Below are 8,452 nucleotides of genomic sequence, written 5' to 3' on the forward strand. Positions count from 1 at the left end.
CAGAACGCTGGGATCACGCCCTGAGCCAAAGGCAGACGCTTAACAACTGAGTCACCCAGGCGCCCCTGTATTTATGCCTTTTTAAAATTGATTGATCTACTTAGAGGTTTATCAATTATATTGTTCTTTCCTGACTAGCTTTTGATATCATTAGACTTCTCTCCATTTTGTTTGCTCTTTTATTGATCCTCGATTTTATTTCTATATATTTTTTCCACTTACTTTTAACTTGCTTTTCATTTTTTAGTTTCATAAGAACACCTGAACTGGCAATTTTAAGCCTTTATTATTTTCTATTAGCATTATTTAAAATTATAAAGTTTCCTTCAAAGTTCTGTTTTAGCTGCATCTCACAACTTTTGATATACTGTGTTTTTATTATCATTCAGTTCAAAATATCTTATTATTTCCCTTGGAAATAATTTCCCTATTTTTCTTGACTCTTGATGTTCCAACATTTGGGAGTTTTATAGAAATATTGCTATTGGTTTCTAACTTAATTTCAGGTAGTCAGAGAACGTAGCCTGTATGATTTCAGTCATTTCAAAGTTTTAGGGAATTATTATATGGTCAAGGATATTGTCCATCCTGATGAATGTTCCAAGTCATTTGAAAAAAATATATACTCTTTTATTATTGAATGTCAACTAATGTCCATTAGCTCAAGTCGGTTGGTAGTATTGTGTTGTTCAGATCTGATTTTCTCTCTACTTTTTTCTTTTTTTTAACTTATTTTTTTAATTTTAATTCAACATATAATGTATTGTTGGTTTCAGAGGTAGAGGTCAGTGATTCATCAGTCTTATATAATACCCAGTGCTCCTTACATCACGTGCCCTCCTTCATGTCCACCACCCAGTTACCCATCCCCCACCCACCTCCCCTCCAGCAGCCCTCAGTTTGTTTCCTATAGTTAAGAGTCTTTCAGGTTTTGTCTCTCTTTCTGGTTTTGTCTTGTTTTATTTTTTCCTCTCTTCCCCTATGATCCTCTGTTTTGTTTCTTAAATTCCACATATGAGTGACAGCATATGGTAAATGTTTTTCTCTGATTGAGTTATTTCAGTCAGCGTAATACCCTCTAGTTCCATCCAAGTCGTTGCAAATCTACTTTTTTCTATCAACTATGTATATACAAGCGCTGACTTCTTTAGCTTTAATGATTAGATTTGCCTATTTCTTCTTTCAGTTGTAGCAGTTATTGTTTCATGTACTTTGAAGTGTGATTGAGGACCTACATGTTTAGGATTGCGATGCATTTTTGATGAATTATCTCCATCATCGTTGTGCAGTATTCTTCATTACCGCTTGTAATAGGCTTTTTTCTGAGATGCACTTTGCCTGAAATAAGTAGAACTATACCAACTTTCTGCTGGTTAATGTTTAGATAACGTGCTTTTTTCCCTCCGTATTTCAACCTGTATATGTCTTTACGATGTAAGAGGGACTCATGTGAACAACATATAGTTGGGTGTTGCATTTAAATTTGATTTGATAATTTTCTCCTTTAAATTTGAGTGTTCAGATGATTTGAAAATAAATTATTATCAACTTTTAATTTTTACCAAACCTTCGAGGAAGGGATAATTCCATGTTGTTTAAGCTGCACCAACCACACCAGATCATAGAGAAGTTAAGATCCCAAATTATTCTATGAAGCCAGGACAACACTGTCAAAAAGTACCAAAAAAGAGAAAAATTACTGGGAAAAAATCTAATTTTATGAATAGTGGTGCAAGATTCATAAAGTAATAGCAACAAATGGAATCACACAGTGTTATGTTAAAAATATGAACACACCACAAGTGAGTGGGGCTACCTTAAACAAAGTAATAGTTCAAAAGAGGTGAAAAATCAGATAAACAGCTCCATAAATGCTAAAAATGCCTCAAAGACATTAAGTAAATTTCTACATATGTCTCAGATTTTAACTCTTTGACATTTTTTATCATTTTATTTTATTTCATCATTTAATCCCCATTCCCTATATCACCCATCCCTCCATCCACCTCCCCTCTGGTAACCATCAGTTTGTTCTCTATAGATAAGAGTCTGTTTCTTGGTTTGCCACTTCTCTCTTTTTCTTTTTCCTTTGCTCATTTGTTTTCTTAAATTCCACAAATGAGTGAAATCATATGGTATTTGCTTTCTCTGACTGACTTATTTCAGTTAACATTATACTCTCTAGATCCATCCACATCATTGCAAATGGCAAGATTTCATTTTTATTTATGGCTGAATAATAGTCCCTGGTGTGTGTGTGTGTGTGTGTGTGTGTGTGTGTGTGTGTGTACCACTTCTTCTTCATCAGTTTCTTTTTTTTTTAAAGATTTTATTTATTTATTTAAGATCAAGAGAGCACATGATGGCAGTGGTGGAGGGCAGAGAGAGAGGGAGAAGCAGACTCCCTGCTGAGCAGGAAGCCTGACATGGGGCTCCATCCCAGGACCCTGGGATCATGACCTGAGCTGAAGGCAGATGCTCAACCAACTGAGCCACCCAGGCGCCCCTCAGAGTAGCTGTTTAAACCACTTTTTTTTTTTTAAGAACTACAATAATGGTTCTCAATCTAGTTTGTCTAAGGATCATATGGGGTAATTTTCATGAGTGTTGGGCAGGATCCAGGAATATGTATTTTTAATAAGTATTCCCAGGCAATTTTGGTGAGGGAGGTCTAAAACCACCCTCTGAGAAAGAGTGCTTGAGAGTAATGGTTCTCAAACTTTAATGAGCATTCCTAGAACTTTTATTAAAATGGAGGTTCTTTTTTTTTTTTTAAGATTTTATTTATTTATTTAACACAGATAGAGACAGCCAGCGAGAGAGGGAACACAAGCAGGGGGAGTGGGAGAGGAAGAAGCAGGCTCATAGCAGAAGAGCCTGATGTGGGGCTCGATCCCATAATGCCGGGATCACGCCCTGAGCCAAAGGCAGACGCTTAACCGCTGTGCCACCCAAGCGCCTCTAAAATGGAGGTTCTGATTCAGTGGGTCTTGGTCAAGGTTGCAGATCCTGAACTTCTTTTTTTTTTTAAATATGTCCAGTTACATGTACATATGGTACATCATTAGTTTCTGAGTAGCGTTCCACAATTCATTAATTGTGTATAACACCCACTGCTCGTCACAACACGTGCCCTCCTTAATGCCCATTACCTGCCTACCCCATCTCCCCACCCCCCTCCCTTCTGTAGCCCTCAGTTTGTTTCCCAGAGTCCAGAGTCTCTCATGGTTTGTCTCCTTCTCTGATTTTTTCCCATTCAGTTTTCCCTCCCTTCCCCTGTGGTCCTCTGTGCTATTCCTTATGTTACACATACAAGTGAAATTACATGATAATTGTCTTTCTCTGCTGGTCTTATTTCACTTAGCATTATCTCCTCCAGTTCCATCCATGTCAGTGCAAATGGTGGGTATTCGTCCTTTCTGATGGCTGAGTAATATTCCATAGTATATATGGACCACATCTTCTTGATCCATTCATTTGTTGAAAGGCATCTCAGCTCCTTCCACAGTCTGGCTATTGTGGACATTGCTGCTATGAAATTGGGGTGCATGTGCCCCTTCTTTTCACTACACCTGTATCTTTGGAGTGTGTACCCATAGTGCAATTGCTGGGTCATATGGTAGCTCTATTTTAACTTCTTGAGGAGCCTCCATACTGTTTTCCAGAGTGGCTGCGCCAGCTTGCATTCCCACCAACAGTGTAACAGGGTTCCCCTTTCTCCACATCCTCATCAAGTTCCCTGTCTTGTTAATTTGAGCCATCCTAACTGGTCTAAGGTGGTATCTCATTGTGGTTTTGGTTTGTATTTCCAATGGCTAGTGATGTGGAGCATTTTTCATGTGTCTGTTAGCCATTTGTATGTCTTCTTTGGAGAATTATCTGTTCATGTCTTCTGCTCGTTTCTTAACTGGATTATTTGTTTTTGGGGTGTTGAGTTTGATAAGTTCTTTATAGATCTTGGATACCAGCCCTTTATCTGATGTAATTTGCAAATATCTTCTCCTATTCCATAGGTTGCGTCTTAGTTTTGTTGACTGTTTCCTTTGCTGTGCAGAAGCTTTTTATCTTGATGAAGTCTCAATAGTTCATTTTTGCTTTTCTTTCCCTTGCCTTTGGAGACGTGTCTTGAAATAAGTTGCTGTGGCCAATGTCAAAGAAGTTACTGCCTATGTTATCCTCTAGGATTTTGATGGATTTCTGTTTCACATTGAGGTCTTTCATCCATTTTGAGTTTATCTTTGTGTATGGTGTGAGAGAGTGGTCAAGTTTCATTCTTCTGCATGTGGCTGTCCAATTTTCCTAGCACCAATTATTGAAGATGCTCTTTTTTCCATTGGATATTATTTCTTGCTTTGTCGAAGATTAGCTGACCATATAGTTGAGGGTCCATTTCTGGGGTCTCTATTCTGTTCCATTGATCTATGTGTCTGTTTTTGTGTCAGTGTCATGCTGTCTTGATGATCAGAGCTTTGTAATATAACTTGAAGTCTGGCATTGTGATGCCCCCAGCTTTGGTTTTCTTGTCAACATTCCCCTGGTGATTCAGGGTCTTTTCTGTTTCCATACAAATTTTAAGATTGTTTGTTCCAGCTCCGTGAAAAATGTTAATGGTATTTTGGTAGGGAGTGCATTGAATATGTAGATTTCTCTGGGCAGGATAGACATTTTCACAATGTTTATTCTTCCAATCCATGAGCATGGGATGTTTTTCCATCTCTTTGTGTCTTCCTCAATTTCTTTTGTAAGTGTTCTGTAGTTCCTAGAGTACAGATCCTTTACCTCTTGGGTTAGATTTATTCCAAGTTATCTTATGGTTTTTAGTGCTATTGTAAATGGAATCTATTCCTTAATTTTCTTTCTTCAGTCACATTGTTTTTTTTTTTTTAAAGATTTTATTTATTTATTTGACAGAGATAGAGACAGCCAGCGAGAGAGGGAACACAAGCAGGGGGAGTGGGAGAGGAAGAAGCAGGCTCATAGCGGAGGAGCCTGATGTGGGGCTCGATCCCATAACACCAGGATCACGCCCTGAGCCGAAGGCAGACGCTCAACCGCTGTGCCACCCAGGCGCCCCTCTTCAGTCACATTGTTATTGTATAAAAATGGAACTGATTTCTTTGCATTGATTTTGTATCCTGCCACATTGCTGAATTGCTGTATGAGTTTTAGTCATATTAAATGTTCATGAAAAAAAAAAGAAAAGAAATTATTATCTATTTGGCAATTTTTTTCAGGCTCATTCCTACTGGAAATAACACTGGGTAAGGAACCATAATCTCAGTGTTAAAGTAATTGCCTAGGTTTTAGTATTTCTCTTTCTGGAGAACTTTACTGTTAAAGGTGATAAATTATCTTTTTTTTTTTTTAAAGATTTTATTTATTTATTTGACAGAGAGAGAGAGAAACAGGCAGCAAGAGAGGGAATACAAGCAAGAGGAGTGGGAGAGGAAGAAGCAGGCTCCCAGTGGAGCAGGGAGCCCAATGGGGGGCTCAATCCCAGGACCCTGGGATCACGCCCTGAGCAGAAGGCAGATGCTTAACAACTGAGCCACCCAGGGGCCCCAAAGGTGATAAATTATCTTAAGCTCTTGTTTTTTTCTTCTCTATGTTATTTGATTCATTCATTTACTAGTCCATTAATTTATTCAACAGGCATTTGTAATAGGGTCAAAAATGTATGCATACTGCATTTCAGATATGTAGGCAGGATGTTTTTTATTTATTTTTTATTTTTTTAAAGATTTTATTTATTTATTCGACAGAGATAGAGACAGCCAGAGAGAGAGGGAACACAAGCAGGGGGAGTGGGAGAGGAAGAAGCAGGCTCATAGTGGAAGAGCCTGATGTGGGACTCGATCCCACAACACCAGGATCACGCCCTGAGCCGAAGGCAGACGCTTAACCGCTGTGCCATCCAGGCGCCCCGGCAGGATGTTTTTTAAAACCATATCTACAATAACCCTATTGTCTTTTCTAACACCCAGTCCTTCAGTCAAAGCCCAGAGAGAAGTTGGGACAGTCAGATCTGTTTTCCACATCTTCTCTCTTTCCCTTTTCCTTCCTAGAGCCCTCTAGCAGCAGGGACTGCCTTACCTGCCCTCTTCTGCATCACATCTTCCTCCTATCACCATGCAACAAGGCCTGACTATCACGGGCAGAAGGAATGTAGGTGTTACCATTGTGTGAGAAATCAGAGTCCTCTCTAGGTTTAAGCAAAGGAAAGAAAGGAATTTAGAAATTTCTCTTCCCTACAAAATTTGTCTTTTAAGTTTATTGTCTTACTTCCAAGTCCTGTTTTAACTGTCAGAAATTGAATCATAACAGTCCTTATCCATATTTCTTTAGCCACCAGTCAAATGGCTATTTCTGGTCAATCGAGAAGAAGCTCTTAGAAGGAGATGGTGCCGCAGAGAAGCAAACAGTTGTAATTCAGAAGGCCAACTTTGGAACTGGGTGGAAAATTCTAATGTCTTTCCAATTTTCCTTTTCTGGCCAAAGCTACAGAGCATGGTTGTTGAATAGAAACATCCATTTACCCTCCTTCTAGGAAGATATTTTCTTTCACTTTTGGAAGGCATCATGCTATCTGAACTTTATTATGTCCTTACTGAATACTTTGCAATGCTTTGCAGTGATTTGTAATGCTTTGTGATAACTTTAGGGTTACCACATAAAAAATAAATGAAAGTCTCCTGGTCCTTAAGAGACAAGCCCTCCCAGACAAGCATATACACTAATAAAAATACAAACAGGTGTGGCTTCCCTTTGTGTGTTCACCCTCGTTGCACTGCTGACCAAATAAAAGAAGAAAATATTTCTGGTTTCATGTGGCCATGTTCCAGGTAGAATGAGACCACACATTGCAATTTTGTTCGAAGCTTCTGCCCTGAAAAGAAAAAAAAGAAAGAAGGAAATGTAGAATCTTGCTCTCATGGGATTAAAATCTGTTTGGAACACCACTCAGTGACCAGGAAGAGGAGCAGTACCTCTTTCAGCAAAATGCCTGAGCCCTTGAGTCAGAGTTGGCTGGTTTCTTTCTACTCATGTTATCACACGATTGAAATAATAGTTAACAAAGTTTAAAAGTAGGGTGTATTCTGCAACCTCCTATAAAATAATATCCTCAAGATTCTGAAAAACAGAAGTTCAGTAAAAGTTAATCTTAAGTTTGTAAAACTCCTACAAACAATAGAGGGGTGCCTGGTGGTGCAGTTGGTTGGGTGTCTGGCTCTTGGTTTTGGCCCAGCTCATGATCTTAGTGTCCTGGGATTGAACCCTGCGTTGGGCTCTGTGTTTAGTGTGGAGTCTGCTTGAGATTCTATCCCTCTCCCTGTGCTCTCTCTCTCTCTCTAAGATAAATAAACAAAATCTTACAAAAAAATAAAAATAAAAGCAATAGATAATTGTGGGATATACTGATCTATATAGGAAATGTTACGTTGGGAACTATGGTTCTCTGTCTTCAATTAAAGCTTGTAAAAAAAAGTCCTGAGGAGGCAGGAAAGGATGAAACGTAGAGGAAGGTGTCATTTTTTCTTTTTCTTTCTTTCTTTCTTTCTTTCTTTCTTTCTTTCTTTCTTTCTTTTGATGATGGTGATGATGATGATGATGATTGAGAGAGAAAAGCGCTCGAGCAGGGGGTGGTGGGTAGGGGCAGAGGGAGAGGGAAAGAGAATCTAAGCAGGCTCCACACTCAGCACAGAGTGCTTAGTGAGAGACAAATACAAAAATACCAAGATGAATTAGTTGCTCTTTCTGTTTTTAAGAAACTTAAACTCCAGAAGATTGTATAGGGAAAGTTAGACAAATCCTTTACTAGAAGCATAAAAAGAGTCATCAAATAAGTCAAACCAGTGAGACTGGGAAATCTCCACAGAGATGACATTTTAACAGGGTTTTGTATATTTTGACAAGTGAACACATGAGGGGACTATAATTCCAAATGGAGGAATCTTTGAACAGAATGGGACAAGCTAGGGCATGTTTTGACTGAGTGTCCACAGCGTAGGGAGGTAATCTTGAAAACTAGGTAAGATCTAAGTATAAATTCCAGTTGACCCTTGAACAACATGGTGGTTAGGGATACCAACTCCCATGCAACTAAAAATCCACATAGAACTTTTGACTCCCCCAAACTTAAGTACTACTAGCCTGCTGTTGACCAGAAGCTTTACTGATAACATAGACAGCTGTCTAACACATAGTTTTATGTTATATATATTATATACCATATTTTTACAACAAAATAATCTAGAGGAAAGAAAATGTTAAGAGAATCATAAAGAAAAGAAAATACACTTACAGTACTGTATTGTATTTGTTGAAAAAAAACCCAAGTATAAGTGGACCTGCTCAGTGCAAACTCATGTTGTTCAAAGGTCAAGTGTACTTCAAACACCATGTTAAAAACATGGCATTTCTTTTTTCAAAGGAAGTAGGCCACTGAAAGTTC

The sequence above is a fragment of the Ursus arctos genome, unplaced genomic scaffold, assembly GCF_023065955.2.
Source record: "Ursus arctos isolate Adak ecotype North America unplaced genomic scaffold, UrsArc2.0 scaffold_9, whole genome shotgun sequence".
Classification (NCBI taxonomy): domain Eukaryota; kingdom Metazoa; phylum Chordata; class Mammalia; order Carnivora; family Ursidae; genus Ursus; species Ursus arctos.